Source organism: Dendrobates tinctorius, unplaced genomic scaffold (genome assembly GCF_039654945.1).
Source record: "Dendrobates tinctorius isolate UK_male_01 unplaced genomic scaffold, ASM3965494v1 ptg000026l, whole genome shotgun sequence".
NCBI classification, from domain to species: Eukaryota; Metazoa; Chordata; class Amphibia; order Anura; family Dendrobatidae; genus Dendrobates; species Dendrobates tinctorius.
The window spans coordinates 17,159,036-17,178,158 of NW_027361694.1; the positions used below are offsets into that span (position 1 = coordinate 17,159,036).

General features: G+C 41.1%; 1 protein-coding gene across 10 annotated transcripts in view; it reads right to left on the reverse strand.

Moving 5' to 3' along the window:
• Positions 1–19,123, reverse strand: part of MBNL2 (muscleblind like splicing regulator 2) — a 199,622-nt gene that overhangs the window by 146,080 nt on the left and 34,419 nt on the right. The window lies entirely within an intron of this gene.

The window sequence follows — 19,123 nt, forward strand, 5'->3', positions numbered from 1 at the left end:
TATTTGGCTTAATAGAAAGCACTACAAGCTATCTAACTATCATTATATATTATCTACAGTCATATGTAAAAGTTTGGGCACCCCTATTAATGTTAACCTTTTTTCTTTATAACAATTTTGGTTTTTGCAACAGCTATTTCAGTTTCATATATCTAATAACTGATGGACTCAGTTATATTTCTGGATTCAAATGAGGTTTATTGTACTAACAGAAAATGTGCAATCTGCATTTAAACAAAATTTGACCGGTGCAAACTTATGGGCACCCTTATCATTTTCTTGATTTGAACACTCCTAACTACTTTTTACTGACTTCCTGAAGCACTAAATTGGTTTTGTAACCTCATTGAGCTTTGAACTTCATAGTCAGGTGTATCAAATCATGAGAAAAGGTATTTAAGGTGGCCACTTGCAAGTAGTTCTCCTATTTGATTCTCCTATGAAGAGTGGCATCATGGGCTCCTCAAAACAACTCTCAAATGATCTGAAAACAAAGATTATTCAACATAGCTTTTCAGGGGAAGGATACAAAAAGTTGTCTCAGAGATTTAACCTGTCAGTTTCCACTGTGAGGAACATAGTAAGGAAATGGAAGAACACAGGTACAGTTCTTGTTAAGCCCAGAAGTGGCAGGCCAAGAAAAATATCAGAAAGGCAGAGAAGAAGAATGGTGAGAACAGTCAAGGACAATCCACAGACCACCTCCAAAGACCTGCAGCAGCATCTTGCTGCAGATGGTGTCACTGTGCATCAGTCAACAATACAGCGCACTTTGCACAAGGAGAAGCTGTATGGGAGAGTGATGCGAAAGAAGCCGTTTCTGCAAGCACGCCACAAACAGAGTCGCCTGAGGTATGCAAAAGCACATTTGGACAAGCCAGTTACATTTTGGAAGAAGGTCCTGTGGACTGATGAAACAAAGATTGAGCTGTTTGGTCATACAAAAAGGCGTTATGCATGGAGGCTAAAAAGCACAGCATTCTAAGAAAAACACTTGCTACCCACAGTAAAATTTGGTGGAGGTTCCATCATGCTTTGGGGCTGTGTGGCCAATGCCGGCACCGGGAATCTTGTTAAAGTTGAGGGTCACATGGATTCAACTCAGTATCAGCAGATTCTTGACAATAATGTGCAAGAATCAGTGACGAAGTTGAAGTTACGCAGAGGATGGATATTTCAGCAAGATAATGATCCAAAACACCGCTCCAAATCTACTCAAGCATTCATGCAGAGGAACAATTACAATGTTCTGGAATGGCCATCCCAGTCCCCAGACCTGAATATCATTGAACATCTGTGGGATGATTTGAAGCGGGCTGTCCATGCTCGGCGACCATCAAACTTAACTGAACTGGAATTGTTTTGTAAACAGGAATGGTCACAAATACCTTCATCCAGGATCCAGGAACTCATTAATAGCTACAGGAAGCGACTAGAGGCCGTTATTTTTGCAAAAGGAGGATCTACGAAATATTAATGTCACTTTTATGTTGAGGTGCCCATACTTTTGCACCGGTCAAATTTTGTTAAAATGCAGATTGCACATTTTCTGTTAGTACAATAACCTCATTTGAATCCAGAAATATAACTGAGTCCATCAGTTATTAGATATATGAAACTGAAATAGCTGTTGCAAAAACCAAAACTGTTATAAAGAAAAAAGGTTAACATTAATAGGGGTGCCCAAACTTTAACATATGACTATATCTAGTATCTATCTCATATCTATTTATCTATTAGGTTTGCACATGTTTAAGACGTAAAAATCAGTCATTTCTTGAGTGCATTATATTCTGATGCGTGTCACACAGATGGCACAAGGATGTTGAAAAAAAGCACATGGCTGGTCACAATGGAACGTTCCACACGGACATGTTTTTATGCGCATGTGTGAAGGGAGCCTTATGTGGAGAGTATCATCAATATGTCCAGTTTTGGGCGCCACATTTTTAAAAAGATATCGACAAACTGGAGCAAGTTCAGAAAAGAGCGACCAGAATGGTGACCGGTCCGCAAACCCTGTCTTATGAGGAAAAGTTGAAGGATTTGGGAATGTTTAGCTTGCAGAAGAGAAGACTGAGAGGAGACTTAATAGCTGTCTTCAAATATCTCAAGGGCTGTCACATTGTAGAAGGATCATCTTTATTCTCATTTGCACAAGGAAAGACTAGAAGCGAAACTGAATCGGAGGAGACATAGATTAGATATTAGAAAAAACTTTTTGACAGAGTGATCAATGAGTGGAACAGGCTTCCACAAGAGGTGGTGAGTGCTCCTTCAATAGAAGTCTTCAAACAGAGGCTGGACAGACATCTTGTCTGGGATGATTTAGCGAATCCTGCTTTGAGCAGGGGGTTTGACTAGAAGGCCCAGGAGGTCCCTTTCAACTCTACGTTTCTATGATTCTATGAAATCTAAGGGTAAAACACATCTGTAAAAAGAGAAAAAAATCATACTTGCTTATCACATATGAACACTGCAGCACCAGAAAGGATACTGAACCTGTATACATATAGGGCTGAAACCACACATCTCTAAACCACAGTCCAAACATGGGTTGTGATGCATGGATCCGCTGGGGGCTCCTGACCCAAAGTCAGCAATTTCAAATACGCCTATGATGCTGCTGACGTAAAGAAAATCTGCCAGCAGGATTTCATCCCCAACACTATTTCTATCTATCTGAAGCTCTTTCAAGACAAGTCCAGCAATATCTTTGATATGTAAAGGAGGCTGGAGATATGATGCCTCTGTCACACCAGCTCTATTCCCTGCTGGCTGTCAGTCAAACAGGAGGAGCACTGGGCGCAGAATAGAGCCGGATTTACAGAGGCTTCGGATCTACCATGGTCCTTCAGAATTATTTGCATATCAATTCAATTGTTGATTTCTCAGTAACGGAGGAATGGACCAGCCATATAAAGACATTGCTGGACTTGTCTTTGAAAGAGCTACAGTATGTACATATAATTAGTTTGGGGGGTGAAATCCTGCTAACTGATTTCCTGTAAGGTCAAGAGACCAGCGGTCAGTGCGTGCATCATGGTCCTTGCTCGAATGTGTGAATTCAGCCGAAAGCATCAGATGTGCTCCATAAATATCCTATCCAATTTGGAGCTGATCACCGGTGACAGCTGCTGAAGACAAGTGTCTGTTTATTCAATGCGTTCCAAGAGACCAAATCTTAAAGTGCCCATACACCATGAATAACTGTCAGCCAATAGATTGGTTGGACAAAAGCTACCTACCTACAAAAGCTTGGCTAAGGATTCATGTGTTCTCTATGTCGAGAGTAGAAATGAGTTGTCTGGGTAACAAGTGAAGAAGAGAAAAAACGTTGTTCAACCATTTTCTCGTTGATATCATCTATTGAGGGAGAGATGGGAGGCCCTCATTCCACCAAAATCAATGTGTCCAGCCAACCTTAAAGGGGTTCACCACTACTTTTATAATGATAACCTATCTATTAGATAAATCATCAATATACGATCAGTGGGTGGAACTGCTGGATAGAATAGGAGCTGATCTGCAGTACCCAGGAGCTGCGACTAAACAGTGTGCAGAACTCAACTTTGTTCACTGTTTACGCCAAGCTCCTGCTGGAGGTCTTAAATGGCTCATCTTTGGGGGTGCTGGGTATCAGACCACCACCAATCTGATATTGATCTATCCTAAGTAGTGGTCATCGATATACCGTAAATGTAGTGGAAGAATGAAAAAGGCTGGCAATGTTTTCAATGAACTGTGGTTACTGCTAGGTGCTATTAAATGGCAGTGTAATAATATTCTATCATAGTCCTACAGAAACATGTGTTTCTTTGTTAAGATCCTTATAAAATATTATTCATTTAGTATTTATTTATCTGAAAACATATTGGCTCTTCAGTCGAAATATGTGAGTAAGATATGGAAATGCATTGAAAACATTTATTATCAGGATATCCAACCCTATGGGGGCAGCTGAGTGCACCGGGCATTTACACTGCAGTCACTTGAGCTGTTTCACCACATTGTATATGTTTCATCTACTCTCCCAGGAGTTGATTCAGCAGGATTATTCTGGGACCTGAAGTGGATAAGTAGCCAAGGACAACAGACGTCCCATTCCTGGACTGTCACACACAGACTGGGATATACTTGTATATCTTCATCTTCCTGTTTGGACTATAATCTTAAGTGGGATAAGTACCACAAATTGTAAATGCAATGTATACACTTATACTTAAGATTTGGTATGGACTAGAATCTAAAATACATAAATAAACACACATAAAATACATAAATAAACACACATACAGTGAGCTCCAGAAATATTTGGACAGTGACACACGTTTTGGCATTTTAGCTGTTTACCAAAAAGTATTCATAGTTATATAATCAATATGGGCTTAAAGTGCAGACGCTTAGCTTTAATTGGAGGGTATTTATATCCTAATTGGACTAAGGGTTTAGAAATTACAACTCTTTAACCCCTTCACGACCTTTGATGTAAGTTTACGTCATGTTCAGGAAGGAGTTCACAAGCTATGACGTAAACTTACGTCATGGCGATCGTGCGGTACTCCAGAATATGTACAGGACTGTGCCTGTGTAATCAGCAAGGCAGCAGTGATGCCTTTAACGGCTGTAATATGCCTGTACAATAAGCAATGCGGCTGTGTTGCCACGACGACTAAGCAACTGTCGCTGATTGGTCGCGGTCTAACTGCCGCGACCAATCAGCGAGGTGGGATTTCCATGACAGACAGACAGAATTAGACAATTATATAGTAGATTAGTATCTGTAAGCCAAAACCAGGAGTGAGTGATGATACAGAAGTGGGGTCGTGTTTCTATTATACTTTTCCTCTGAATGTTCCACTCCTGGTTTTCGCTTACAGATACCTATGTAAAATACTGACCAAATACTGAACGTGTGAATGTGGCCTTATTATTGTACTAGGACCTCTACTTTCAGCAGTACTCTCAGTACTGGCTGTATGCTAGCCAACTGTCCATAGTGAAATGTACGCCCTGTTAAAGGAACCTGACTACTGCCCTGGCCCCCAAACCGCCACCATGTCTTTTTGAATCTTGTATTTATTTTCTATCAAGACCCCTAGCGTGACTTAGTGATTGTTAAAATTTAAAACTGTGCTTGCAGACTACTGGATGACTAGTCAGGGGGTCTTTGATTTCCCCACGCTAATCCTTCCTCTCATCTTGATATCACGCTCATGTAGGAATGAGTGACATGATTTGCAATGTCACCACCGGCGTTTTTCAAATCTCGTGCACAGCATAATGTTCTACCTCCATGGGAATTTACAGTGAAGTTGGGTGTATGCTCCCAGGCTTCATCGGTGTACTGCATATGCCCAGGGACGCGACAGTGATGCCATCCGCAGGGGGTCTCCACAGTCACCAGCCAAAGACATAAGGGCGGTCTTACAGACCCCTGTATTACCACAGGTATCAATGGGCTTTAAGACCGGCCTAAACAGAACATCAGGCGTTACAACCCCTCGACCTCCCCTTTATCGCATACTGTAATCCAAGCATTTCATTTACTTACACCAGCACCCTGTCCTCATTATGTCCGCCTTAGATATACCTACAGGACGCATGTGGAAGCAAATCTAAATGAAGGCTTCCATTACACTATACAGGAGACTTTTTATTGACACACATTACAGCCATTATTATTTTACAGGAGGGTAAGGACACAGTGCTGTGGGTTACAGAATATAATCCTACTGCAGGAGATTGTTCTGATAGTACTCAGAAGGAGGCAGATGCTGACCCATTCACTGCCATCATTTGTACTCCAAATAAGTAGGTTTTGATATCAATGCAGCAAAACACAGGCAAAAATAGGAGTTTGAAAGAAATACAATTTTTTTTACAGGAAAGAAGACAAATTCACTAATCCCTACATTGATTGGCAAATTTTCATATCTTTCCATGCTGGATATAATTATAATTAAAAAAATGAACCTATATTTACTCTTAAAGGGAATCTAGCAGCAGTTTTTGCTATCTCTTTTGAGAGCAGTCTGATGTAAACAAAGAGACCCTGAATCCAACGATGTATCACTTAGTTTACTGGGTTCAGCCGTTCTGACACAATCAGAGCTTTTAAATTTACAATGAAGCAGAGTTGAGAAAGCTAACCCAGCCCACAGCAGGCTGGACTGTATGTACATAGTCTATAGACTCTGAGCTGCTTATCATGGGGGACAGTGTTGGACTTGCAAGTAGGTGCCAATTAGTCACAGCAATGATAGTCACAGGGAAGAAACTTTCAGTTAAAGTAAACAGCAGCACACAGCATGAGAAGTGACAAATCATTGAAATCTGTGTTTTAACCCTTACATCATGCTGTCCTCAGATTACATAGCAAAAATCTGCTAACAGATTCCATTTAAAAAAAATGTCACCAAGAATAACCATAAAACTGCTTAACTGCTTGTGTGTTTCCAACCATTCATCTGAATAACCACAATGTAGGGGAAATGAACAGCCGGCTGCATCAAAAGCTTGACCATTAGGGTGGCTCTCAGATTAAAGGGGTTGTCTGCAGTGATATAATCAATATAGAAAAGATTTTCAACCACTTTGGTATGGATATGCTTAGGCTGGGTTATCAATTAGACTACAACAGACAGACACTGCAGATCTCCCGTTCAAATGAAAGGAGCTGATCTGCAGTACTCCGCAGCCACCACTTAGCAGTGATAGCGCGGCTATGTACACTATTTACATCCGGTTTCTTCCAGGAGTGATAATGGCTGATCATGATGGTGCCGGGTGCCCAGAGTAGGTGGTGGAAAACACACCTACTCTCACCTCCGATGCCGACACCCTTCCAATTGTGTCAGCACTGACTCTCATCGGGTTCGGGGCAACAACAACGTCCCTGCAGATATCAGTGGCCATTTCACTATACCCACCTTTGGGCATAATTAGAACTCAATGAGAATTGCAATCATCATGGACGGTGTATCATGATGACAGCACAACTAAATAATAAATAATGCATCCTTTCCATCGTGATAACCAGACTGATAACAACATCAGCGACATTAACACAGATTATCGGCAGCACTCCCCAAATGCAGTTATATAAAGTCACGATACCAAGTGCATCACCCGTGGCATTTACCTAGAGGTATTTAAAGCTGTATTATCATCAGATTGTGCTCAGTCCTCACATGCATCGTGTTAGCGGTTACTATGACAACCCCAATCACTGCCGATTCTCCCAGCAAGATAAGCACAGGTTGGCACAAATATTCTGCATAATGGCCTTGAAAGCAAGATTCATCTTATTTGGAGCATGTTAACTGTCTTTTAGTCTTCCATAATGGGAAACAGCTGGGGTCTGTGGCATAAAATGCTCGGGTTCTGCTTCTTGACAACACGGAATTTATCAGCTGGGTCTGGTCACCGCGATGACAGCTAAAGGCTGAGGTTTTAGCTGCTATATATAGGGAATACACATAAGAGAGAGAGCCAGGGCCTCCATATCATGTTTTCCACAGTCAAAATAATATGATTTTCTTCCACCCTGTCCTGCATCATTACCTGGTGAGATTGATCTTGGCATCTCAGTCCCTTTCCTAACACACAACCAGGCCAACAATTGCTGTGGAGAGAAGGCTTGTGAATAAATCAGTGCAGAATAAGCCTCAGCTCAAGAGAAACATTACAGGTGTATTGTGGCACGCTAGTCCTGCCATTTACTACTATTGATGTAATCTGCGGTGTTTCACCTTCCCGCAATCTACAGGAAGGCCCACGCGGGGCCGGCATGTGGCAGGCGCAGCAGCTTTCAGCTGTTATTAGAAAGTCATTCATTTGGGGAAAATTAACAATAAGGAAACCATCTGTATTGAATTTTTAATAATACAGCTGAAAGCTGATGTGACTTTCATTAAGCAGCTGAATTGCAGCCACACCTCAGCCGCTCGCTAGTCATGGCCCAACCTCTACTTGGGAACCTATCCTAAAGACGATGTCTCACTCCAACACCCTTCTATGACCAGATTATTCGGTATGGCTTGTCTAACCCCCTGCAGTCAGCGGCTATAGCCATGTCTGGCAACTCATTTTCCCTGCAGAGGTAAAAGATTTTTAATAAATAAAAATATATTTTGCAAGTTTTTAGCCCCCAAAGTCAGACCTACTTTTTATGTTGTTATCCAGTTGAAACATACCTGTGTCACCATGGTGTATGGTGGTGGTTCTTTATTGCCTCATTTTTCTTTTTTAGTAGGAAACGTAGCATGGCATAGCAGTGACTACTCAGGTCAGAACAAGCCAATTACATGGGCAGATTTCCATTAATAATTGAGTGCAGATCAACTGTGCAAATCGGACCTCACACAGATGGCACCCATGCGGTCCAACTTTTTTCATGGACCCATACACTTGATCTAACCCTTGAATCAAAATCGGACATGTCTCCATTTTTTAACAGACCACTCTGTTCAAGAAAAAAAACAGACATGTCCCATAGACTATGAGAGGTATGAGTGCTGTCCGTAAAAAAAACATGGGTAGCACTCATACGAGAAAAACTGAGGTCTGAATGAGCCCAAAAGGTGATTTTTGTGATGGCATAAACCATCCAATCATGACAAACAAAATTTTTCGACTAATTAGCAGAATGTGTACATAGGTCAAATAAAGAGCGCTCTTATGACCGATTCATTATTGACCCATGTAAATGGACCTTTATCTTGTGACGGTGTGCTTATATGCTGCAATCTCAGAACAAGTTGGGATGCCATCCGAGTATTACTTGCTGTAATCACAGGCCGATCTTTCTGATAATGAGAACCAGAAAAGACTCCTGTTTCCAAGCAGGAATCGACACAATTTGTCTTCTCTGCTCACTCTAATTTTAATAGATTGCTTTCAATTACAATGGCGCCGATTCTCATCAATGAAAAGATTTGTACTACCAATGTCCTAACATGAGAGGTAAAATCCCGGTCCTGATTCACTGAATAATTGCTTCATTGATAAATAACCAATTACTGAAACGTCTGCTAAACTCTACTCAATCTCCCATTTACAGTATTTTACAATTGTTTTAATCATGATCCGATAAATTTGTAACAAACAAAGGTGAAGACATTTGTCACGCTCGCTGCCCTGAAAGGGCGATGTTACATTTTGCTGTGGACATATTGTCACCTCTCGAAATTAGGTCACCCATGTATTCAACAAGAAATTAATGAGCTTTGATAAATCATCTTAGTAAAAGCCTGCTGTCCTTTACCTATTACTCTGCACCAAAGAAAGCAGATGTCATCAGACTAGAACAGGCACATTTGCAGCATAAACCTAAAATATAATGGCCTCTCTCCATTTACTGCTATGTCAGGGTAGTGCTTTACAGCAGCTGGTGGCCTTGGCTGCTCTAGTGGGATTTATCAACTATGTGCACCTACATTACTTATCTAAAACCTCAGAAAGCCCTAAATTGAGTGCACATGACGGAGCCGCACATACTAAGGAGACATGGGACCGTTCTGGTGCCTCCATATGGATTACAATGATATTTTCTCCTAGAAACAATACTTCCATAGCATGACATCTAACAAAATATTATGGATCCATAAAATTCTGAGCTGTAATACAGTGCGTGGTCCAAAGGGTCAATTCTTTATCCATATTATTATTGTATTCATTTATTATATATTTTATTAATAATAATAATCTTTATTTATATAGCGCCAACATATTCCGCAGCGCTTTACCGTTTAACAGTTTCAAAACACAAGTCATAAGTAACAACGTTAACAATACAAAAATTAAAGCAAGATAAGACGACCCTGCTCGTGAGAGCTTACAATCTACAATGAGGTGAGGGAGATAAAAAGTACATGTGTGTATTTACAATGATGGTCCAGCCATCTTGAGGGAGTGAGGGATGGATGGAGATAGTGAATGGGCTACTCATGCACACTTACACTTAGAATGATTTTGATTAGTGAACGTAATAGGCCGCTCTGAACAAATGTGTTTTGAGGGAGTGCCTGAAACTATGCACATTGTGGATAGTCCTAATTTCTTGGGGTAGAGCATTCCAGAGGATTGGCGCAGCGCGGGAGAAGTCTTGGAGTTGGGAGTGGGAGGTACGGATTAGTGCAGAGGTTAGTCGAAAGTCGTTTGCAGAGCGCAGCGGTCGGTTAGGCCGATAGACAGAAATGAGGGAGGAGATGTAGGGGGGTGCTGCACTGTGGAGAGCTTTGTGGGTGAGAACAAGTACTTTGAATTGGATCCTATAATGAATGGGCAGCCAATGTAATCACTGGCGAAGAGTGGATGCGTCAGAGTACCGATTAGCCAGATAGATAACCCTGGCTGCTGCATTAAGTATGGACTGGAGAGGGGATAGTTGTGTATTTTAATGCAATATATAATATAAAATTTAAATCTATAGGAAGTAGCTCAAAACCACCAACAGGCATAGGTGCCACAGATTTCATTTATCCCTACTTAGTATTTATGTTTAGTCTACATTTGAACATCTTTTAGTAATCGGACTGTATAATGGTCATTTCCACTTTAAATTACATCTGTCACCAGATTTCACAGTTCAGACCTAATCAATTGTTATTTAGATTCTAATACAGATATGTGAGACCTGATAAGGCTGTTGTACTTACTTTGAAAATCCATGGCAGAATGGATGTATAATCCTGATATTAAAGGGAACCTGTCAGCAATAAAAAAGGTATTTACCTGAAGCCGTAGTGGTAATCTGGTAAATACCATTTTACATACTATATATGTGACATTATAATTAGAAGTGCGGCTTCACTTTTAGTTTGAAAACCGCATATATTAAAAATGTACAGTACCTGCTGGACAGCACTCTGGCTGCAAGTAAATACAATATTTTCCTGCCAGGTTCCCTTCAAATGACCAGTTATTGTACATAAGGTATTTATCTGCAACATTTTTGCAATTCAGAATACTGCTGATGCCCGATTTAATGTCAAGAATGAATACTTTAAAAAAAATTATACAGTCATTGTGACTTGGATTTTCAAAGTGACATAAACAGCCTCATCAAGTCTAGAAGATCTTTTTACAGGGATTCTATCACCAGGATTTTGTTACCCCATATCAGAGCAGCATAATGTAGGGGCAGAGACCCTAGCAATATGTCGCTTACTGGGTTGATAAAATCCCTATTATATCTGCTGTAGATCTACCAGCTTTATACATACTGAGCTCTGTGCCGCCAACACCACTAACTGGCAGCAGCACTGTGCATAGGCAAAAAACTGACAATTAGTCAAATGAGCAGAATTATAAAGATCTGGGGATAGGTCTGCTTTTGGTTGAACCTGTTGAGTCACAAAATGCTATCAACCAGTAGATCTGCTGGATAGGCCGGGATCACACGAGAAACACGGCCGAGTCTCGCCTGTTAACACCCGGCACTGCCGCCGGCACTCAGATCGGAGCGTGCAGCCGCACAGCAATAAATGAAGCCGCACGCTCCACTCCTGAGTGCCGGCGGCAGCATTTCCTCCCGACAGCTGAGCTTTCACTGCCGCAGACGCACCGCTTTAGAATGCTATTAACCTGCATACTGACCCAATATCTGCTGGTTAATGGTGTTTTTTTATGATCTGTTACCATTAAATCACAAAATCATGCAATCTCATCAACTTTGAACTTTCCTTTAATAGAAGACACGCACAGTTAAATTTTGTGGCTACAGGGAACAAATACAGCACCAGAGTACTGTATATTAAAATGTAATCTACAATAAATATACATTTTTAGAATAATATAGATGGGGGACACTTTAACACAAGCCTGATAGAGTTCTCATCCTTATTCCTGTAATAAGCTCTTGTTGAGAACAGTAGCAAGTCTCCTGCATTATACATTCGATAAGCTATTAGCACAGTACTGGAAGTAGCTTCACAATGCTGGAGGTATTGATTCTGTGGACATAAAACTCTGCATCCATAGCTCTCCTCTTTTTGTCATTTATCTTTATTAAATGTCTGAACAGGACTTTCAATTCTTTCTTGTTCGTGCTTTGGTGGATTGTTTGTAGAGCAGAAAATTGGCGATTTTGAGGCCAGAGCTCTAGTCTTTCATTACTATGACACATAGGTCTGACATCATCTCATCTCAAAATGTTGTTTTTTTTTATAGCTTCATTTTTGGAACCACAAAAATGATGCACTGAAGTTTTTATATAAAGCCTAGGCACGGAACTGCGTAGGTCACACATACTCGCATGTGGCCCACTCTGCCGTCGTCAGTGTTCTACAGCAATGGGGGCTGCATAGTCCGTCAGTTCCATATTGATAACCATGAATTGATTTATTTTTTTGTTTTGGGGGGGTGAAATTACCAAAAACTTACCATACACTTGGGGCTGTTGGATTTAAGCCTGTGCTGGCAAAATGTATAACAATGGAAAATCCTGTTGGCATACATTCGGCCATTAAAGGCTATTGGCGTACAAATCTGGGCAGTTTTGCACCGTATTTGAAACATTATATATTTATACTTTTGGGCTAAATTAGATGGCCATAATGTGGCCATTATTTTAGCATCTGCGGTCAGTGTGAGAATTGCACCTGTGATAGGGTCACTATCCTGTAGCCATCCTATACTGAGCATCCACACTGCTATTTCTGGGGGTTTACAATTGCTTGGACAATTTCGGAAACCTGTCCACCCTTATAACATGTGGTCACATAGTGAAATATGCCGGGACTGCGCTGTACGGTATAAATCTATGCCCCACACGGTACTAAGAGCTACTGGATGCTTTCCTATGACAGGTGCAGGGTGAGCTGCGGCAGGCGGGCTGAGGCCGACAGCTGCAAGATTTCAGCATGGATATTGGGCTTACAATTGCAGGAATATTAGGGATGTGTCTCTCTTATAGGAAACGTGTAACTAAAATGGTATGCTTGGCTAATAAAGCAATTCTGGAAGAATGCCAATATGCCTCTGGGTATTCTGAGGTTAAAGTGTATATTACAGTTTACCAAGGCGTAAACAGATGCATCATCTTGATTCTGTCCCCTGGTAATGACTGTGTGCCACAGAGCACTCAGAAGGATCATAACAACACAACACACTTGATAGCAGACAGGTTTTTAATTGCATGAAGTATGAATGTCTATCATCAGGAATCGGGGGACTTGTCGGCTCCGTACATGCCTCTTGTAATGCCTGGAACAACAGCTCTTTGCGGCTTCTTTGAGAAGTAAACAAGGAACTTGTCAAACTGATGTGATGCACTTAGGCTGGTGTCATATTTTGTTACTATCTGCTCCCTTTTCTGCCACTACGTGTATGGTGATTATGTGGCCATTTTGTATTTAACGAGAAATGACCGGATTGCATTATGAATAATAAACAGATAAAAGGGTTGCTCCTGCTACGTTCACGTCTGCATCTAAGGGTAGGTGCACACAATCAGTAAACGCTGAGTGTTGGACGATACATACTTGCACAGCGTCCAATCCACAGCGTCCAGATGTTACAGCAGAGTGGATGGGATTTCAAGAAAGCCTGTGCCCACTCTGCGTCCAGAGAGGCCCGTGGCTCACCCGCGGAGACGGACATGCGTCGGGTCTTTCCAGACTCTTAGTCTAAGCATAAGTTCCGTTGTTGCTCCACTTCATCTACTCTACTGGATAACCTTACTTGTACCTATTTTGCAAGAAAATAGCTAAAATACCTTTACAGATCTCATGTAGGATTTGCTAATGCTGTCCTCCATATTATCTAATTTCTTAGTCAATTAGACACTGCCATCCCATCAATTCTGCAATAATGTAACAGTATTTTTCTAATGTCATATCCTAACGTTAGAGTCTAACTGGCTGGAGATAAAAAATATTGGTGTGTGATAATGATGAAATTAAGATTTCTTGTAAGTGTGCGTATGACTCACATGTAATCACTTTTATTCCACTTGATCGCTAGTGACAATTTATTTTTACCCTTCCACATTCTCTGTACCTGCATTCTGCAGAGATGTCAGTGTATTTTCTATGAGTCAGCTGGCAGGATCGAAATAAAAGACATCTGATTTATTACTTCTATTTTTATCTTTCATCCAATCCTTTAAGCCACGTGGTCTCTTTTTCTTGAGCACCAATTTTATATTTATTATTATTATTTATCATATATATATAGTAACACATAGAGCAAACAATACACATGACATAGGATTGAGGCCCAAAAGTAAGAAAACCTAATCAAAGCGCTGAATGTTAGATTATTCATGTATGTGCCATATGGATCCAAACTGACAAATGCTCAAGAGATCTGCACGGACCGATGTGTCAATGACTACAGATGTATCCAAGCTTATGACAAACAGCCATATGCCATCTTAACTGCATTCACATGCCCCTAAGAGTCTTCAAGAGATGATGGCTAAATGACCACAAGCCGACAAAGCCACCACGCCAAACCTACACCACTGCACCCTTGTCACTGCACCCTGATCTTTTATCTTTATTTAGGTGAAAACATTTATGTAAGAATTAACACAAACTCCATAAAATCTTAGGAAGCAAAGTAGGCGTTTTTTCTGTTTAATTTCATGCTGTCTCTCCCATACACCAGTTCATGGGTAAAGGTTATCTTTTTCTACCGTTCCAGATACTTCATAGTCTAGACTAAGATATTAAAGAGAACCTTGCATCAGCATCTGGGCATAAAGGCGCTATGCTGCTGATTTAATAGGTACCTTCACTGTTGAAATCCTGGATATTCTTTAATCACCATTATTAGTTTTGGTACAATTGAGGAGGGTCAGTAGGTAGGGTCTTCGTCTCTGACATGGACCCTCAGTTGCCTCTAGTGTGAGTATTTTCATACTTTTTAAAATTCTGTGCCAGCACTGTCTTAGCCATAGGCGTCGCTTGCGTAGATCAATCTGGTTGCAGGCTTTAGTAAATTGGAGCCATGTTGGCGCATGCGCATATTAACCTGCCAGCAGGCTACAGGAAAATGGCGCCAGTGGTGGCGGATGCACAGATTGAGATCTCGGTTCAATGACGAACATCAGGACCGCCCCAATGCATGAGCAGCTTATTGCATTAAAGAATATCCATGCTGCGGATGTCTACAGTGAAGTTACCTATTAAATCAGCAGCACAGCGCCTTTATGCACATACCTTTCGTTTATAATGTCAGATCCTGATGGTAGGTTCTCTTTAAAGATGACAAGAACATGTATTGAGATATGGGACTATTCCCTCCTGCATGGTTCCCTGATGAGCTCATTCCTTACCCACAATAGGTCACCATGCAAATCTGCCAGAATCAGCACATGCAGTAAATGCACAGTAATAAGATACATTTCTTCTCTCTTTCCACTGTGACATGGTGCTGCAATATATTATCCTCAAACATTATATTATACTATATATATTATCTCACTTGAATGGGAGAAAAACTGTAGTACTCAGAAGCGGCTGAAAGCAATATACACTGCTTGCATCAGGCCACTGCTGGAGTAGATGTCAGCTGATTGGTGGAGGTGCAAGGTGTCAGACCCCCGACAATCTCAAATTCATAACCTATTCTACAGACAGGTCATCAATATTTGAGTCCTGGACAACCCCTTTAAGAAGTCGTTCACCACTTGGACAACTTCTTCTCGCATCCCCCGCTTGGCCCCCATAAAATAATAAAGATTATACTCACCTCCCATTTCAGCGCCGTTCCGCTGTGTCAGCACTCCGTCTCCCGCCCCGGGGCCCCTGTGCTGTTGTGACACATGACACCAATGCCCAATCAGTGCTAGCATCACTGTCCCCACCACCTGTCGAATTAGAAGAGAAAGTCCGAGATCCTCTGCAGCCTGGACTTTTTTTCATGTTCAAAGGTGGGGACAATGATCGGGCGCTTGCGTCATGTGTCACAACAACCGCCCGCAAGCCCCGGGACAGCGAGTGCCGACACAGCGGAGGCACGGGAGGAGAGTATAAGCTTTATTATTTTATGGGGGCCAAATATTTTGATCAAGAAGGGGCTGTCCTAGAATTGGAACAACCCCTTTAATATAGTGTTCATAGCCTCCTATGGGAAAATACAGCATCATTCAGTGGCACCAACTTGGCACAAAACGTATGGTTCTATATTATACGATAATCTGTCCATACTCTATATGTTGCTAAACAGTGTCTATGCACATCATAGCCCTTGTGTACATGCACATTGTAGTCCTTGTGTACATACACATTGTAGTCCTTGTGTACATACACATTGTAGTCCTTGTGTACATACACATTGTAGTCCTTGTGTACATGCACATTGTAGTCCTTGTGTACATGCACGTCATAGTCCTTGTGTACATGCACACTGTAGTCTTTGTGTACATGCACATCATAGTCCTTTTGTACATGCACATTGTAGTCCTTGAGTACGTGCACACTGTAGTTCTTGTGTACATGCACATTGTAGTCCTTGTGTACATGCACATTGTAGTCCTTGAGTACATGCACACTGTAGTTCTCGTGTTCATGCACATTGTAGTCCTTGTGTACATGCACATTGTAGTCCTTGTGTATATGCACATTGTAGTCATTGTGCACATACACATTGTAGTCCTTGTGTACATACACATTGTAGTCCTTGTGTACGTGCACATTGTAGTCCTTGTGTACATGCACATTGTAGTCGTTGTGTACATACACATTGTAGTCCTTGTGTACATGCACACTGTAGTACTTTTGTACATTCACATTGGAGTCCTTGAGTACATGCACATTGTAGTCCTTGTGTACATGCACATTGTAGTCCTTGTGTACATGCACATCATAGTCCTTGTGTACATGCACATTGTAGTCCTTGTGTACTTGCATTGTAGTCCTTGTGTACATGCACATCATAGTCCTTGTGTACATGCACATTGTAGTCCTTGTGTACATGCACATTGTAGTCCTTGTGTACATGCACATTGTAGTACTTTTGTACATGCACACTGTAGTCCTTGTGTACATGCACATTGTAGTCCTTGTGTACATGCACATCATAGTCGTTGTGTACATGCACATTGTAGTCCTTTTGTACATGCACATTGTAGTCCTTGAGTACATGCACACTGTAGTTCTTGTGTACATGCACATTGTAGTCCTTGTGTACATACACATTGTAGTCCTTGTGTACATGCATTGTAGTCCTTGTGTACATGCACATTATAGTCATTGTGTACATGCACATTGTAGTCCTTGTGTACATGCACACTGTAGTCCTTGTGTACATGCACATTGTAGTCCTTGTGTACATGCACATTGTAGTCCTTGTGTACATGCACATCGTAGTCCTTTTGTACATGCACATTGTAGTCCTTGAGTACATGCACACTGTAGTTCTTGTGTACATGCACATTGTAGTCCTTGTGTACATACACATTGTAGTCCTTGTGTACATGCATTGTAGTCCTTGTGTACATGCACATTATAGTCATTGTGTACATGCACATTGTAGTCCTTGTGTACATGCACACTGTAGTCATTGTGTACATGCACATTGTAGTCCTTGTGTACATACACATTGTAGTCCTTGTGTACATGCATTGTAGTCCTTGTGTACATGCACATTGTAGTCCTTGTGTACATGCACATTGTAGTCCTTGTGTACATGCACATTGTAGTCATTGTGTACATGCACATTGTAGTCCTTGTGTACATGCACATTGTAGCCCTTGTGTACATGCACATTGTAGTCCTTGTGTACATGAACATTGTAGTCATTGTGTACATGCATATTGTAGTCCTTGTGTACATACACATTGTAGTCCTTGTGTACATGAACATTGTAGTCATTGTGTACATGCATATTGTAGTCCTTGTGTACATGCACATTGTAGTCATTGTGTACATGCACATTGTAGTCATTGTGTACATGCACATTGTAGTCATTGTGTACATGCACATTGTAGTCCTAGAATCATAGAATCATAGAATGGTAGAGTTGGAAGGGACCTCCTGGGCCATCTGGTCCAACCCCCTGCTCAAAGCAGGATTCGCTAAATCATCCCAGTCAGATGTCTGTTTGTTTATTTTTCATGCTGTTCACCGCATGGCAAAAGTGATAAAACAACCTTATTCTTCGGGTCAGTACGATTACAGCGATTCCACATTTATATAATTTTTGTATGTTTGGCTATTACAAAATAATAACTATTTCATAGAAAAAAAGAATTGTTTTTTGCATAGCTATGTCTGCTGATGGAGTTGTATGTTTTGCGGGACAAGACGCTTTCAGTGATACCATTTTAATTTCCTTTTGACTGTTTTAAAGTTTTACTCTTATTTTTGTTCAGAGGTATGAAGAAAATGCATAGTTTTTGTCATATTTTTTAGTTCATTTTTTTACGCTGTTCACTAAAGGGGTTAACTAGTGTGACAGTTTTTTTAGGTCGTGTCAATGCGGACATGGGGATACCAAATACGAGGGGCTGCTGATAATTCTTTGGCTCTGTGATCTTTCTTTGTCTCTATGGTAACAATTATTACATCACATGAAAGCCTTATGTTTCTAAGGCTAGGTTCACGTTAGCGTTTGAGTCCGCAGGGTATCTTCTGTAATCGCATGCAAAAACGCATGCAAACGCAGCACTTTTTATCTGCATCATCTTACGCATGACGCAAAAAAAGCTGCGTTTGCATTCGTTTGTGTTGTTTATGCGCATGCGTACAATATGACATCAGACAAAAATGGGCATGTCTCATGGGATTTCTATTTACATTTTGAAGAACGCATGCGTTCCCATACAGTAATGCGTTTTTTTGACACACTCATCCGCATGCGCATGACTGCGCATATTTGACGGATTTTTGACGCTTCCAAAAATGCAACTTGTTGTGTCCGCCGGACCCCGCCGTACACCAAAAAACAATGCATGCGTACGCTGATGCATGCGAACTAAAGCAAATGCACGCCCCTGCGCACACCATGTTAAAGATATGTACACATAACACATTCGGATTGCTGCGGATGAAACACTGCGCACACAGACGCAAATGTGAAATCAGCCTAACATGTTTTCAAAATTTTGTGTTTTTAGCTTATGGCAACAGTGTTCAATGCACATGGGAAAACAAAATGGCGGAGTCTAATG